Raw genomic sequence first — 14,029 nt, forward strand, 5'->3', positions numbered from 1 at the left:
TTTGCCTATACACCTTCAAGAAATGTACCGGATTTGCTGCATTGCAATCACAAACCACCGCCTGTTACTTTTGGCGGTTTGAGATGCCCAAAAAAGCAGCCTCCTGAAAGTGAACCCCCTGAGAAGACCAATAAATCAAAGATGAAACGCGTTTGGTCAATCTTTGCAGTCTACAGAATTATTATCGGCACAGTCTGAGCTATCTTTTGTAGATAACAACTATATATTGATCATTTCTATATTTTGTCTTACTGTACACGTTATCTCTTATCTGTTTATTCTTTCTATATAAAAATAGGGGTATGCCGGCACTGGCTGAAAATATACACAGATGGTTCCCAATGATACACTTTATTCATTTATTAACTAGAATTAAGATAAATGTAAAAATCAATATCAATATAAATAAGAATAATGATATACACAATATATAAAAAAAAATTAGGAAAAGGTATATATCACAGACTTCAATTGTGGTGTATAGTGTTGATAAAATTCAATAAAAAAAGTAACAAGTTTTTCCAAACTGGGAATGAGATATTATAGTACCATTTCTATGGCGATCCACAGATGGGTACTGGAAGGCTAAGTGGTATATTGCAGTCTTAATTGCAGATAAATCAGAGTGTTCCCAAAAAAGTTGCTCTATGAATCTTAAGACCTCAAGATATCCCAATGGGGACCATTTTAGCATCTGGTGAATTTTAGGGATTGGGCTAGATATCCCATATAGATATTCCTTCAGTTTACCAGTCCTTGGCATGGGGCTGTCCTTCACCCCAATAGGTGCTTCTTCAGGGGACTCATTGTCCATTAAGATGGGTGTTTGACACATGTCCCCTAGGTGGTGGCACCTGTTGCACTCATACAAGATTGCACTACATCGTTTTTGGTCCTGTTGGGAGCTCCCTCTACAGTCCTCATTCAAACCTGACAGTGGGCAGTTTACCCACAGACAATGGTCTTGAGCAATGAGATGTTTTATCATGAGTGGTTTGACTTCTGCAGAGCATCTGACATGTTTTTGAACTTGTTGGTTTGAATGCCAACAGTTCCTTATTAATCTAAGCATAATGTGTGTTAGTAAGGGTCCTGGAAGCAAAACAAAGGTTTTGTTATGCTGCAAGCTGGCAGCACCCAGACCATGCTGGGAAGCACCAGAAAAGATCGGAACAGGAACATCCACATCACAGAAACACAGAATGGGTCTTGAAGCGATCATACCCTTGAAACAAGAAAGAGAATTAGCATGGCAGTCCATTCAACACCATTTAATATCGTTGTGGAAAAGTTGCCAGAATGGGACTGTAACCTCACTGTAAAGTGGCAGAAATTTTAAAAAGGGAGTTGGTCAAACCCAAAATCTGCTGCAGACTCAAGTTATCTATGCTGGCCTGCATGTGTTTGATAGCCTGTGTCTTATCAGGCTCTTCTGAGGTTAGGTTATAGTCAACATACAGACTTCAGTGACTCATTTATTTATTTACGGTTTCTTATATAGTGCAGCTTATTCTGTTGTGCTTTACAATTGACTCTGAGGGTTTACCTGCATGTTGATTCTTTGGAGGACCTTGCAAAGGCAGATGTGATCTTCCATGGTGCGATCCCAAATGAGGATGTCAACTACAATAATCTCATAAGGGTAATTGTTGATGAGATGCTCAATGCAATGTTGGAACACATCACTGCCAGTGCATATTCCATAGGACATTAGGAGGAAGGAACATGTCAGTTTTGTTCTACCATATTGTTAGTATAAACAGGGCTGGTGCAAGAAGCGCCCCAGGCGACAGGGGGTGCCCCGGCGCTCACCCGCTCCAAGGTGGGGGGAAGGAGGATGCGCGATGTGGCCGCCGTGTTGCTCCTACGGGGGGGGGGGGGGGATATGGCCGCCGTGCTGCTCTGGGTGGTGGTGGGGGTGGTTTGAATATGGCCGGCGTGCTGCTCCGGGGGGGGGGGGGGGAGGTGGTGCGATGCGGCCGCTGCACCGCTTCACATTTGCCGGGTGATGCTCCGGGGTGTGTGTGTGTGTTAGGTGATGCCGCCAAGTCACTTTGGAAGGGGGGTGGGTGTTGTTGCGGTGGCCGCCGAGTCGCCGGGGGGGTGGTTAATGACCACCGCTCACCTCCATCCGGGGGGTCCCTGCTCCCAACTACTGCCCTCCAGTGGCCTAAAGCTGCCTAGTGGTGGCGGAAATGTTGACTATTGTGTTGCTAACATCATTTTGGCAAATGTGAATTGTGTGTGCGCAAATATGTTTTCACATCTATATTTTGCGCTACATGTATGGTAAGATTCTTGTATGTATGGGGCCATGGAATGCTGGGGCTCTGCATGGGAGAAGGATACAGATGGAGCCACACTTATTCATACCGTTAGCACGCCTAGACGTGGGTTTTGGTGTGCCACAGTTGGAGAGCGCACAGATCACCATACACAGCATGCAATACACATTTCCACCACTGGGTGGATAATGCTCCACTAATCCGGCGGCGGATGGATATACAGTACAGTACAAGCTCTGGCAAATGCACCGTGTGTAATGTGTACACAGACCAGTGGTCAGGTGGTAGGTGAATGAAATATGGAAAGTCAAGCAATAAATGAACACTCTGGGGGAAATTTACTAAGCCAAATACTGCTAAAAAAAAATCCTAAATTGTATAGTAAAATACGATTTTTTTAGGCTTTTTCGTATTCGTATTTATGGCACATTCGTATTGGTATTTTACAAATACGAATGTATACGCCATCGCTAAATATGAATAGGAATCACCATTCAAAAGAATGGTGATTCCTAATTTACTTTTGAAAATACGGCCGCTAATTAGCGGTAAACGGCCGGTAATTGCCGGCCAAATACACCAGGAAAATACACTTAATTTTCCTGACATATTTGGGAGAAGCCTGCAGGGATCAGTCACATCCGTGCAGGCTTCAGTGTGTAAAAAAATACTGGTTATACAGCGTTTCCCTTGTTATTGAGATTGCTTTAGCCGGGTACTTATCTGCTTGTTGACTACACGAAAATTGTTGCAAAAAATCTCCACACTTTTTAATGACTTTTGCTTACAGATTGAGCCCCTCTCAGTCAGCTCCAGTGCTCGCCAGAATGTCCACCCCGGCGAGCGATGGCTGAGAGGGACTCCATTAGACTGGGATGTGCGTGCGTCACAGTCACTCGGCGGCTGGGCGACAGAACCCTGCCTGTCTTCGCTTCAGGGAGACAAGCAGGGTTAGTGGGTGGGTGGTTGGGTGCGGAGAGGCGGTGGGGACCGGCGGCGTCGATCGAGGAGGCAGCGGACGGCATCGGGAAGCTCCGTTGGAATAGGGTGCACGCCCCCTTCTGATGGATGGCGGGGCCTGGCGGGGGCTGTTGGGGGAGTAATCTCTGGTCATGGATCTCTAGTGACGGCGGCTACACCCTGAAGTTTTACCATGTTCCTGGTGTCTTTTTTAATGAGTTCCACACAGATGGTTCCTCTAGGGCAGTGGTTCTCAACCTCGGTCCTCAAGGACCCCCCAACAGTGCACGTTTTCCAGGTCTCACACAGAATCACAGGTGAATCACAGGTGAATTAATTAGCTCCACCTGCGATCTTTTAAAAGGTGTCAGTGAATAATGAGCGCACCTGTGCAACTGCCAGGAGACCTGGAAAACTGTTGGGGGGGTCCTTGAGGACCGAGGTTGAGGATCACTGCTCTAGGGCACAGGTTCTCAAAGTCCCACAGTGCATGTTTTGCCATTCTCCTCACAGAATCAAGTGAAATAAGGAGCTCCACTTGTGGAGCTTTTAAAATGTGTCGTTCAGTAATGAGTGCACCTGTCCGGTGACCTGCAAAACATGCACTGTGCGGGGTCCTAAGGACCAACGTTGAGAACCGGTGGTCTAGGGCAGTAGTTCCCAACCTCAATTCTCAAGAACCCCTAGCAGTTTTCCAAGTCACCCAACTGGTGCACTGGGTGTCACCAACTGTCACATTTTAAAAAACCACAAGTGACCTGGAAAACACAAACTGTTGAGGACGAGGGTTGGGAACCACTGTTCTAGGCTAAATTATTTATTTATCCAAAAACGTTCAATCTTTTCATATTCTCATAATTCATTTAAAAAATTACTCATTTTAGAGGGAGCCTGAATACAATGACTGGCAGGAAATGTGTTCATTATGTTAAAGCCTACAGACAAGAAGAGGCGGGATCAGGGTGTGTCACGAATGCCCTCTTTGATTGGCAGGAGGTTGAATTGTGTTCATCCGAGGTCCTGCTCTATCAGATAAATTAACTGTCCCTCTGATAGAGTTTAAACATATCATTTGAGTTCACAGTCTAGAACCTGGCCCACCTGGAGTTTCCCCTGTCCTCCAGTTGGGCCAGTCTGACCCTCTACAATGGATCGATTTGGTCAACTAGGAAAAAAAACAGCGAGGTTGATCCGTATACCGTAATTGTTCTGTACTTTTAGTCATATATTTTGGATATGTTTTGTTACCGTTCTTACCCTTTAATTAGTTCTGTGCTAATTAAAATCTAACCAAGACATTTTATTCATATACTGCTGTGAAAACAGAAGTTATGTATGTTGAGTAAATTAGGTCACAGGTTGGTGTTAGAGTGTTGTGTGTTGCGGATATAAATTGGGAATGCTAAGGGAGAAAGTCGTTACCTATAAGCAGGACTCACAATATACCGGTTTATTTTAATTATGACGAAAGTAACACTATAGGGGAAGTGCATCAAACCTTGAAGAGAGATAAGGGGGGGGGGGGGTATTCAATCTCCGTTGAAATCTTGGTTTTGTCAAGAACCTCTTATTTTTGGACAAGTGAATGTATTTAACTGTAAAGTGAATGGCGGCTGGAGGCTAGGGAAGCAAATGGCGGCGCAGCTGAGTCCGGAAAAATCCGGGCATACCACCCAAGTTGTCGACAGACTGTTGTAGACAAATGACGCTAATTGGTTGATGCTCTCTGAATGGCTTGATACTGTACATCACCCCCAAAGAGTTGTGAGTAATAAATGAAAGGAAAAACAATATCATTAACTCTTCTTAAAAGAACACCACAAACACTGGTGAGTGTAGATGACACCCCGCCACCGACAGAGCCTGGGGGTGGCGCCACGCCATGCCACTATAGGGTGAGTGGTTACACTTGCTTTTGGGCATTATCGCTCCTCTTCGGCAGCCCTGGCCTCTCTTAACACCACTTTTCCCCTCCCCTGGTACGCTTCCTAATAGTGAAGAATCACTATCCCGGCTCCTACGTAGGTGATACGTATGGCACAATGGTTGCTATGGGAAACATCCCATCTTCAACAGAACTCCAATCTTAGTAAATTTACCACTCAGTATTTCAAAAGGCACACTTGCTCTGAGGCACCTGGTACCGGAGGGGCCGGTAACAAACAGCGCACTACAACACGCCTGTTTAACTGCGGAACTGACCACAGCATTAACCCCATAACTGCTTATACAAATTGTACATATTCCGGCACTCTTAGTATAGACTGCAGTGAACTTGCCGGTGAGCCATACATGCTAATGACTCCCATCTAAGTGGCAAAATGAGAAGAACATACACTGAAATAAATAATCCGGAAGCAACAAGAGGATATTTTGTAACACTTGTTTATCTCCATATTGCTGGCACCATATGCAAAGTGCTTGTCTACTTCCCAACACCTCTTCCCTGTATCACACCTCGCTCCTTCCCCATGCCTCCTTGTATGTGACACTTTCTCCCATCCCTCCTCCCCGCTCTCCTTCTCCCTCATGTCTCTGCCTCCCTCCCTTGCTCCCCCCTTTCCCTCTTCTCCCTCCCTCCTGTCTCCTTCTCTCAGCTGCTCCCAGCCCTATAAGCTGGAATATCTCAGTGCCCTGGAAGGAGGCACACATCCATTTCAGCAGCAGGACTGCAGTGAGATTGCTGTGGTGCCCTGCATCTGTCTGCCTCCCTCCTTCACCCTCCCCTTCCCCACTCACAGATGCTCCCCTTCACAAGTAACTCTGTGATTTGCACTGGATACCAGGAGCCATAGGCAGGGTCTCCCTATGGAGAGAGACTCACTGGACTCAAGCATGCTGCTCCTAAATAATTAGGCGAGAGAGAGAGAGAGAGACAGCAGAGCCGGTGAGGATGGATGAGATTAGTGTAACAGGCTGGTGGGCTTGCACTGAGGATGATGTACACAATTCTCACAAGGCACCAAGGCTTCTGCTGCAGCCTCACTGAGGATCCCAGCTCCCTGTCTCCTAGCACGGTGCGGCAAGGCTGGAGAGGTAAGTGCTACCCATCCACTGCAGTCACCCGGTGTCTCGCTGCTCCTGGGGTGGGACATGGGGCACAGTGCTCCTCCGCTTCTCCCATGGTCAGGGCCCAGCATAGTAGCAAGGTGGGAGGTCTAGATGCAACAAGATGATATTGTCTACAGCGAGGAGCATCCAGGAACCTGATAACACAGGGGGCAAGTGGTGGGGGAAGCCCCGCATTGCAATCCTTCTATTATCTGTCCATCTCTCTCATATCTATCTATCTCTGTCATATCTATCTCATATCTATCTATCTATCTATCTATCTATCTATCTATCTATCTATCTATCTCTGTCATATCTATCTATCTATCTCTGTCATATCTATCTATCTATCTATCTATCTATCTATCTATCTATCTATCTATCTATCTATCTATCTATCTATCTGTCATATCTATCTATCTATCTATCTATCTATCTATCTATCTATCTATCTATCTATCTATCTATCTATCTATCTATCTGTCATATCTATCTATCTATCTCATATCTATCTGTCATATCTATCTCATATCTATCTATCTATCTATCTATCTATCTATCTCTGTCATATCTATCTATCTATCTATCTATCTATCTATCTATCTATCTATCACTGTCATATCTATCTATCAATATGTATACTATCTATCGCTTATCTATCTATCTATCTCAGTCATATCTATCTCATATCTATCTATCAATATGTATACTATCTATCGCTTATCTATCTATCTATGTCATATCTATCTATCTATCTATCTATCTATCTATCTCATATCTATCTATCTATCTATCTATCTATCTATCTATCTATCTATCTCATATCTATCTATCAATATGTATACTATCTATCGCTTATCTATCTATCTCTGTCATATCTATCTATCTATCTATCTATCTATGTCATATCTATCTATCTCTGGCATATGTATCTATTTATTTATCTATCTATCTATCTATCTATCTATCTATCTATCTATCTATCAATATGTATACTATCTATCGCTTATCTATCTATCTCTGTCATATCTATCTATCTATCTATGTCATATCTATCTATCTATCTCTGGCATATGTATCTATTTATTTATCTATCTATCTATCTATCTATCTATCTATCTATCAATATGTATACTATCTATCGCTTATCTATCTATCTATCTATCTCTGTCATATCTATCTATCTATGTCATATCTATCTATCTATATATCTATCTATCTCTGGCATATGTATCTATTTATTTATCTATCTATCTATCTATCTAATATCTATTGCTTATCTACCTCTGTCATATCTACTGTACTGTATCTATCTATTAATCTATTTATGTCATATCTATCTGCAGCATATATATATCTATTTATCGGTTTATCTATCTGTCTCATATCTATTGCTTATCTATGTCTGTCATATCTATCTATCTATCTATCTATCTATCTATCTATCTATCTATCTATCTATATGTATACTATCTATTGCTTATCTATCTATCTATCTATCTATCTATCTATCTATCTATCTATCTATCTATCTCTGGCATATGTATCTATTTATTTATCTATCTTATATCTATTGCTTATCTATCTACCTACCTCTGTCATATCTACTGTACTGTATCTATCTATCTATCTATTAATCTATTTATGTCATATCTATCTGCAGCATATATATATATCTGTTTATCTATCTGTGTCATATCTATTGCTTATCAATGTCTGTCATATCTATCTATCTATCTATCTCCTGCTATCTATCTATCTATCTATCTATCTATCTATCTATCTATCTATCTATCTATCTGTCTGTCCATCCCGGAGCTGCTTCGCTCCCCCATGTACACAGGTGGAGACTGGCACTGTACAATGGGTGTAACACAAGTCATTACAATTGTTGCTTTCACACTGTTTGCCCTTTGATACACTATCTCCCAGAATAAGGGTATATCTGATTGTATGGGGTACAGTAACAGTAGTTTGCAGGAATCTATGACCTGCAAACTTTCTTTGTTCTAGGGAATAGGATTGCCACCTAGCAACAGCTGGTGGGTTGTAGTGCAAGCCTCCCGACGATCGCTGGAGAAGGAAAAGTGAAAAGAAATTTCACTTACCTTCTCCACAGCCGGGGGAGCGGGCTGATGCCGCCAGAGCCTGTAGGCGCGTGCGCGCGCATGACGCGCGCGCGCGCGCGCACGTAGTACACGGCTCTGGGGCTACTGCACATGCGCGCATATTAATGAGGCGCATGCAAATGAGCTCTGTGACGCGCTCACGCTGGGCACGTGAGCGCACAGAGTATAGTAGCTAACAGCCCGCCCCCTGCTTCAGATTTTACAGAAGCTTACGGATGGCAATCCTTAGAACATGAAATAGAATATAACACCACCTAGTACTTGTACCCAATCAGAGACAAGAGACTGAATGATGCTGAATAAACGTGTTTAATAACTGCTGCTCGACAACAAGAGCGCGATGAAATATCTAGCCCGTAGGGTAACTGGACAACCAACGGAAATACTATGAGGTACGATCAGTAATGGAACTTCAAGCGGTGCTTCGACGAAGCCAAACGGACTTCTTGGGATCATTTCTGTTGCTTAGCTGGCTGCGCCTGTTGTTTGCTCTGATTCTTTGGAGCGCCTGTAACCAAAGGAGAAAGGAAACAGTTAGCATCGCAGCAAGAGAAACCACCAGACCTAGCAAGGCAACGGGTGGGTAGGGTGGGTCGCTGTTGCTAGGTGGCAATCCTATTCCCTAGAACAAAGAAAGTTTGCAGGTCATAGATTCCTGCAAACTACTGTTTGTTCGTCGGGAGGCTTGCCACCTAGCAACAGCTGGTGGGTAGACTACCACATACCTGGTGGTTGCTCTAAGGAACTCCACCTTTTGGTGATCAGATGGTCTCCAATAGTGCCTTACAAAGGTACGCGTAGAGGACCATCTAGCAGCCTGCATAATACACTGCAATGGCAAACCCTTGGCTGCTGCAGAGGTAACTGCAGCTCCGCGGAGGGAGTGCCCTTTGAATTGTGAAGTGTCTATACCCGCGTCCCGCATGACCGACACAATCCAACCACGGATTGTTCCCGGTCTGGCTGGGCGAAAGGGTTTACGACACGTAATGAACAGTTGGGAAAGTTCACCTCTTATCGGTGCTGTCAGGGCTAAATATGCCGACAAACAATCTACCAGGCATAGGGCGGGGTCAGACTGATCTCTAACTAGGTCAAACTCTACGAGGGGCCTGAGGATAGAGCTTGTCTTTGTGTGCCCTTTGAGTATGATGTGAAAACCCGCTGGGGTTGCGGTCATCCATGGGTCGGAAATGTCTATTAACGATAACTCGGCACCTCTTGCCGCGAAAGCTAAAGCCATCAGGGAAGCCAGTTTCCTCGATAGGCTAGGGGCTTCGGATGTAGAAGGAATGGTGGCTAAGTGGTTGAGAAAGGGTTCAATGTCCCAGGTGGTTGAGTAGCGTGGTCGTGCTGGTCTAGATAGGAAGATACCTTTGAGTAAGCGTAAGTATAACCTATTCTCTGAAAACCCTGGGATTAGAAGGGTGAGCGCGGAACCATACGAACGTATGGTGGCCGAGGCTGAGCCTGTATCATATTTATGGGATAGGAAATCAATTGCTGAATTCACTGGTGCTGAGGGACGAGCATTGGGTCTGGTGTTTTGCCAGGCAATAAACTCTCTTATTATGGCGCTGTATCTAGCCTTGGTTCTGGGTCTCAGTGAAGCATTGATTAGTGCGGTTGATGATGCTGAGAGATCTGAGTGTGCTAACAACCTAGCAATGTCGCCATCCACATGCATTGTGGCAGTTTCTGTAGTAAGTCCTGGGTACCCTGAAAACATTCTCCCGAGATCTCTAAGGGGATCTTGGGGCCCTTCTGTAGTTGGCTGATTAGGGGAAACCAAATTCTGGATGGCCAGATCGGGTATACCAGAATAATCTGGGGTACCCTGTCCGACTTGATTTTGTGTAGTACCCTCAACAGCAAGGCTGGTGGAGGGAAGGCATATGGAAGGACTAGGTTCGTCCAGGGGAATGACATAGCATCTGTCTGGAATGCCCCCTGGGACCATATCCTGGACACAAAAGTCGGAACCTGATTGTTGAATGGTGTCGCAAAGAGGTCTATTCCTGGCTGCCCAAAAGCTGTCACGATCTTGCGAAAGATCTCTGGCCTTAGAGTTGCTCTGTCTAGTGTGAGGCGAGTTCTGGAGAGAGAGTCTGCCAACTCGTTTAGCTCTCCGGGAACATATATTGCGGATAACTGGATGGATCTCTGAACCGCCCACTCCCAGATGTCTATTGCCTCCTGGCAGAGAGGCAAGGACCTTGTGCCGCCCATCTTGTTTATATAAGAGACTGCGGTCTTGTTGTCCAGACGGACTTGAATGGGAATATGATGAGCCTGCGGGGGGACTAGGGCCGCTAAGGCTAGTCTGGCTGCTCTTAGCTCCAGGAGGTTGATATGGGCCTGTGAGTCCTGCCTGGACCACCTGCCCCTCACAGCCTTGTCGCGAGTAAAGGCTCCCCACCCCGTGAGTGACGCGTCTGAGGTTATGATGATAACCGGTGTAGGATCCTGCAGGGGTCTGGGGGGAGGAATGGGCAGCACTGTCCACCTCTGTATCTCTTCGCGAACTATCGGCGTGAGCCTGATCCTGTGTGACCAGGTAAGGCCTATCCTGATAAGGAAACCTAGACGGTTCTGAGCGTGTCTGCAAATAAGGGGTGCATGAAGGAACCCGGGGTCTAAAGCTCTCATTTTGCCTATGATCTTTGCGAGGTCTCTCAGGCTGAGCTGACGCTTTATAATGTGGGAGACAAAGGCTTGTATGTCTGTCCATTTCTCTGGCGGCACTGCGATAGAGAAAGAACGGGAATCTATTACGAATCCCAGGAATGTAATCGATTGGGAAGGTGTTAAGACTGACTTGGGATAATTTATTGAGAAGCCTAGGCCGAGCAGAAGTGATATTATTGTGTCTCTCTGGGAGAGTAGTGTCTCCTGCTCTGAATGTACGACTAGGAGGTCGTCCAAGTAAATTATGCATCGGACTTGTTTCTGGCGAAGGTGTGTTATCACCGCCTTCATAAGTCGTGTGAAGGTGTAAGGGGCATTGGACAAACCAAAAACCATGACGGTCCATTGGTAGAGGGTGCCGTTCCAGAGGAACCTCAGGAACCTTCTGTGATTGGGATGGACGTGTACGGTGTGAAAGGCCTCCTTGAGGTCTATCTTTATGCAATAGTCGTTCTGTGTCAAAATGAAGGGTACCTCTGTTAGACCCTCCATTCTGAACGTACGATGTCTTATGTACTGGTTCAGAGATTGGACGTTCAGAACCGGTCTGTAGGAGCCGTCCTGTTTCCTTACGGGAAAGAGGTGACTTGTCCAACCTGTTTTGGACGTGTCCGCCAATTCTATCCTTCCCTGAGACAAGGCTGTGACTAACACCTTGTCTAAGAGAGGACTGGCGTTTATTGTGCATGGGATTCTCTGGCGAGGAAATCTCAGCAGCGGAAGGGATAAACCTTGTTTTATAATTTTTAACAACCATTTGTCTGTTGTAATTTCTCTCCACTGGTGTATGGCCTGTGAGAGGCCAAGGTGCGGCTGTGCTTCTGGTACACTCACCGTTTCCTCTGTCTCTCCTGGGGAAGGAGGTTGAGGGAGCCGCACTTCTGGAATTCCGGGACCTGGAGTAGCCTCCTCTGTGGCCTCGGGTGGAGCCTCTATAGTCTCGGTAGTCACGGGTCGCACTGCTGGCCGTGGCAGAACGACCCTCCTGACGAAAGGGCCGTTTGGAAGACTGGTGGCTTTTTAGATCCGCAAACGACTTGCGTGCCTTATACCGGATCTTGACTTCATCTATGAAGTCGGGGCCGAATAAATCGGAGTCAGTAAGGTTAGGGACCTCCGCTGGTTTGGGCGCTAAGTCGGCTAGCCCTGCTCTGGACAGCCAACGGGACCTGCGGGTGTTGGAAATAAACTCGAAAGTCTGCCCAACCATAAGGGTGGCTCTGCTTATTGCCTTCAGGAGTGCTGCCTTTGATGCCACTAGGGAATCTAAGGAGCTGCTCGCGGTGCCCTCTTTCTCCGCCTTGTTCAGTACGAACAGCAGGGGGCCCGCCGCGTCGGAAACCTTCAGTTGGATTTTCCTGAGCAGCTTGTCAATTGAGTCACTCTGGGTCTTATCACCGATAAGTGAAGACAATGCCGGGTCAATGTCAGGGGCGAACAGGGCGGGGATATCTGGGATCCCTGTATGGTTACGCAGAACCATCTCATCCTCTTTAACGAGGGATGTCCTGAAGGCTAACTGTGCAAAGTTATGGACTTCGGACTTTTCCTGTAAGGCCCAGTGGGAGGAATACATTTTATTCGGGGGTGAGACTCCTGCTAGTGCCACCCTGGCCATCTGCAGGTCACTATATTCGCCTCTCTTAGAGGACGCAGAGGTTCTAGTCACCTCCTCAGACTCCCAGTCTACTGAGGCCTGGCTGCGTACATCTTGTAAGTCAGTTGGACTTAAGGGGCGATGCTTACTTGCCCCCTTACGTAAGCCCTGAGACCTCTTATACTTATCTGAGGCTCGGGGAGTGTGCCCGTGGGCAGGAGACTGCGGTTTATTGCGTACCGCTGAGGTATTCCTACTTCGGGCAATACCTGGGAATGAGACGATTAGTCCTGAACAGGCGTCTCTCTTGGAGCTTTTGCTCACATGTCTCCTCTTACTTGTGCTTTTCCTCCCCTGTAGCGATGCTGAGCTGGAGGGGGAATCACTATCCTGAGGTGTACTGTCTACCTCAGAGCTGTCCCTGGTGTCTGCAGACCTGACAGGGTTAAACAGCTTTCTTCTTTTAAAAATAATGTCCTCAGATGAGGAAGTGTCACTAGGCAGCCTCTTTCTGTGTTTGAGGCTCCTAGCGCTGGCTGAAGGGGACACAGGGAGAGTGTCTGTAGCAGAGACAGACACAGTGTCCTCCATCTTCAGCGCTGAGGTAAAATCTGAAGCAGGGGGCGGGCTGTTAGCTACTATACTCTGTGCGCTCACGTGCCCAGCGTGAGCGCGTCACAGAGCTCATTTGCATGCGCCTCATTAATATGCGCGCATGTGCAGTAGCCCCAGAGCCGTGTACTACGTGCGCGCGCGCGCGCGCGTCATGCGCGCGCACGCGCCTACAGGCTCTGGCGGCATCAGCCCGCTCCCCCGGCTGTGGAGAAGGTAAGTGAAATTTCTTTTCACTTTTCCTTCTCCAGCGATCGTCGGGAGGCTTGCACTACAACCCACCAGCTGTTGCTAGGTGGCAAGCCTCCCGACGAACAAATATACAGTATACACACAGAAAGGGAGGTGTTGTGTAGCCTGGGCACCGTGCTTAGTAGGCAGCGCAGGAAGCAGTGGCATGAAAACTGCAGGGCACAGTCACGTTCAATCACTTTAATGTTCCCGATCAGAGTGAGGGTCAGTTCATGTGCCGGGCATGGCGGGGCTGTGGGCACATCATACAGTGCGTGTTCTCTGCACACACACACACGGCCACGTGTATATGTGGTGCTATTAATCATGGACTCTCCATGTGTAATAAGTCATCATCAGATGTAAACAGAGCCCTGCTGCTTCTTGATAGACAACTCACTTACAGAAGAGGTTCCTGGGCAGCTAAAGCTAATGCCGGGTAATCTGAGGAACCAGTTCACACTGCCCAACTGTGC

The 14,029-nt window shown here is 46.5% G+C and overlaps 2 protein-coding genes across 2 annotated transcripts in view; one reads left to right on the top strand and one right to left on the bottom strand.

Moving 5' to 3' along the window:
- The window catches only part of LOC146045576 (transmembrane protein 263-A-like), a 282,338-nt gene that overhangs the window by 60,581 nt on the left and 207,728 nt on the right, over positions 1 to 14,029 (bottom strand). The gene's annotated exons all lie outside the window — the stretch shown is intronic.
- CHST1 (carbohydrate sulfotransferase 1) overlaps positions 5,824 to 14,029 on the top strand; it is a 36,354-nt gene continuing 28,148 nt past the window's right edge. The window contains exon 1 of the mRNA XM_083164535.1: positions 5,824 to 6,281. The gene's annotated coding sequence lies outside the window, so the exon portion shown is untranslated. The remainder of the gene's footprint in view (positions 6,282 to 14,029) is intronic.

The sequence above is a fragment of the Crinia signifera genome, chromosome 11, assembly GCF_055691185.1.
Source record: "Crinia signifera chromosome 11, ASM5569118v1, whole genome shotgun sequence".
Classification (NCBI taxonomy): Eukaryota; Metazoa; Chordata; class Amphibia; order Anura; family Myobatrachidae; genus Crinia; species Crinia signifera.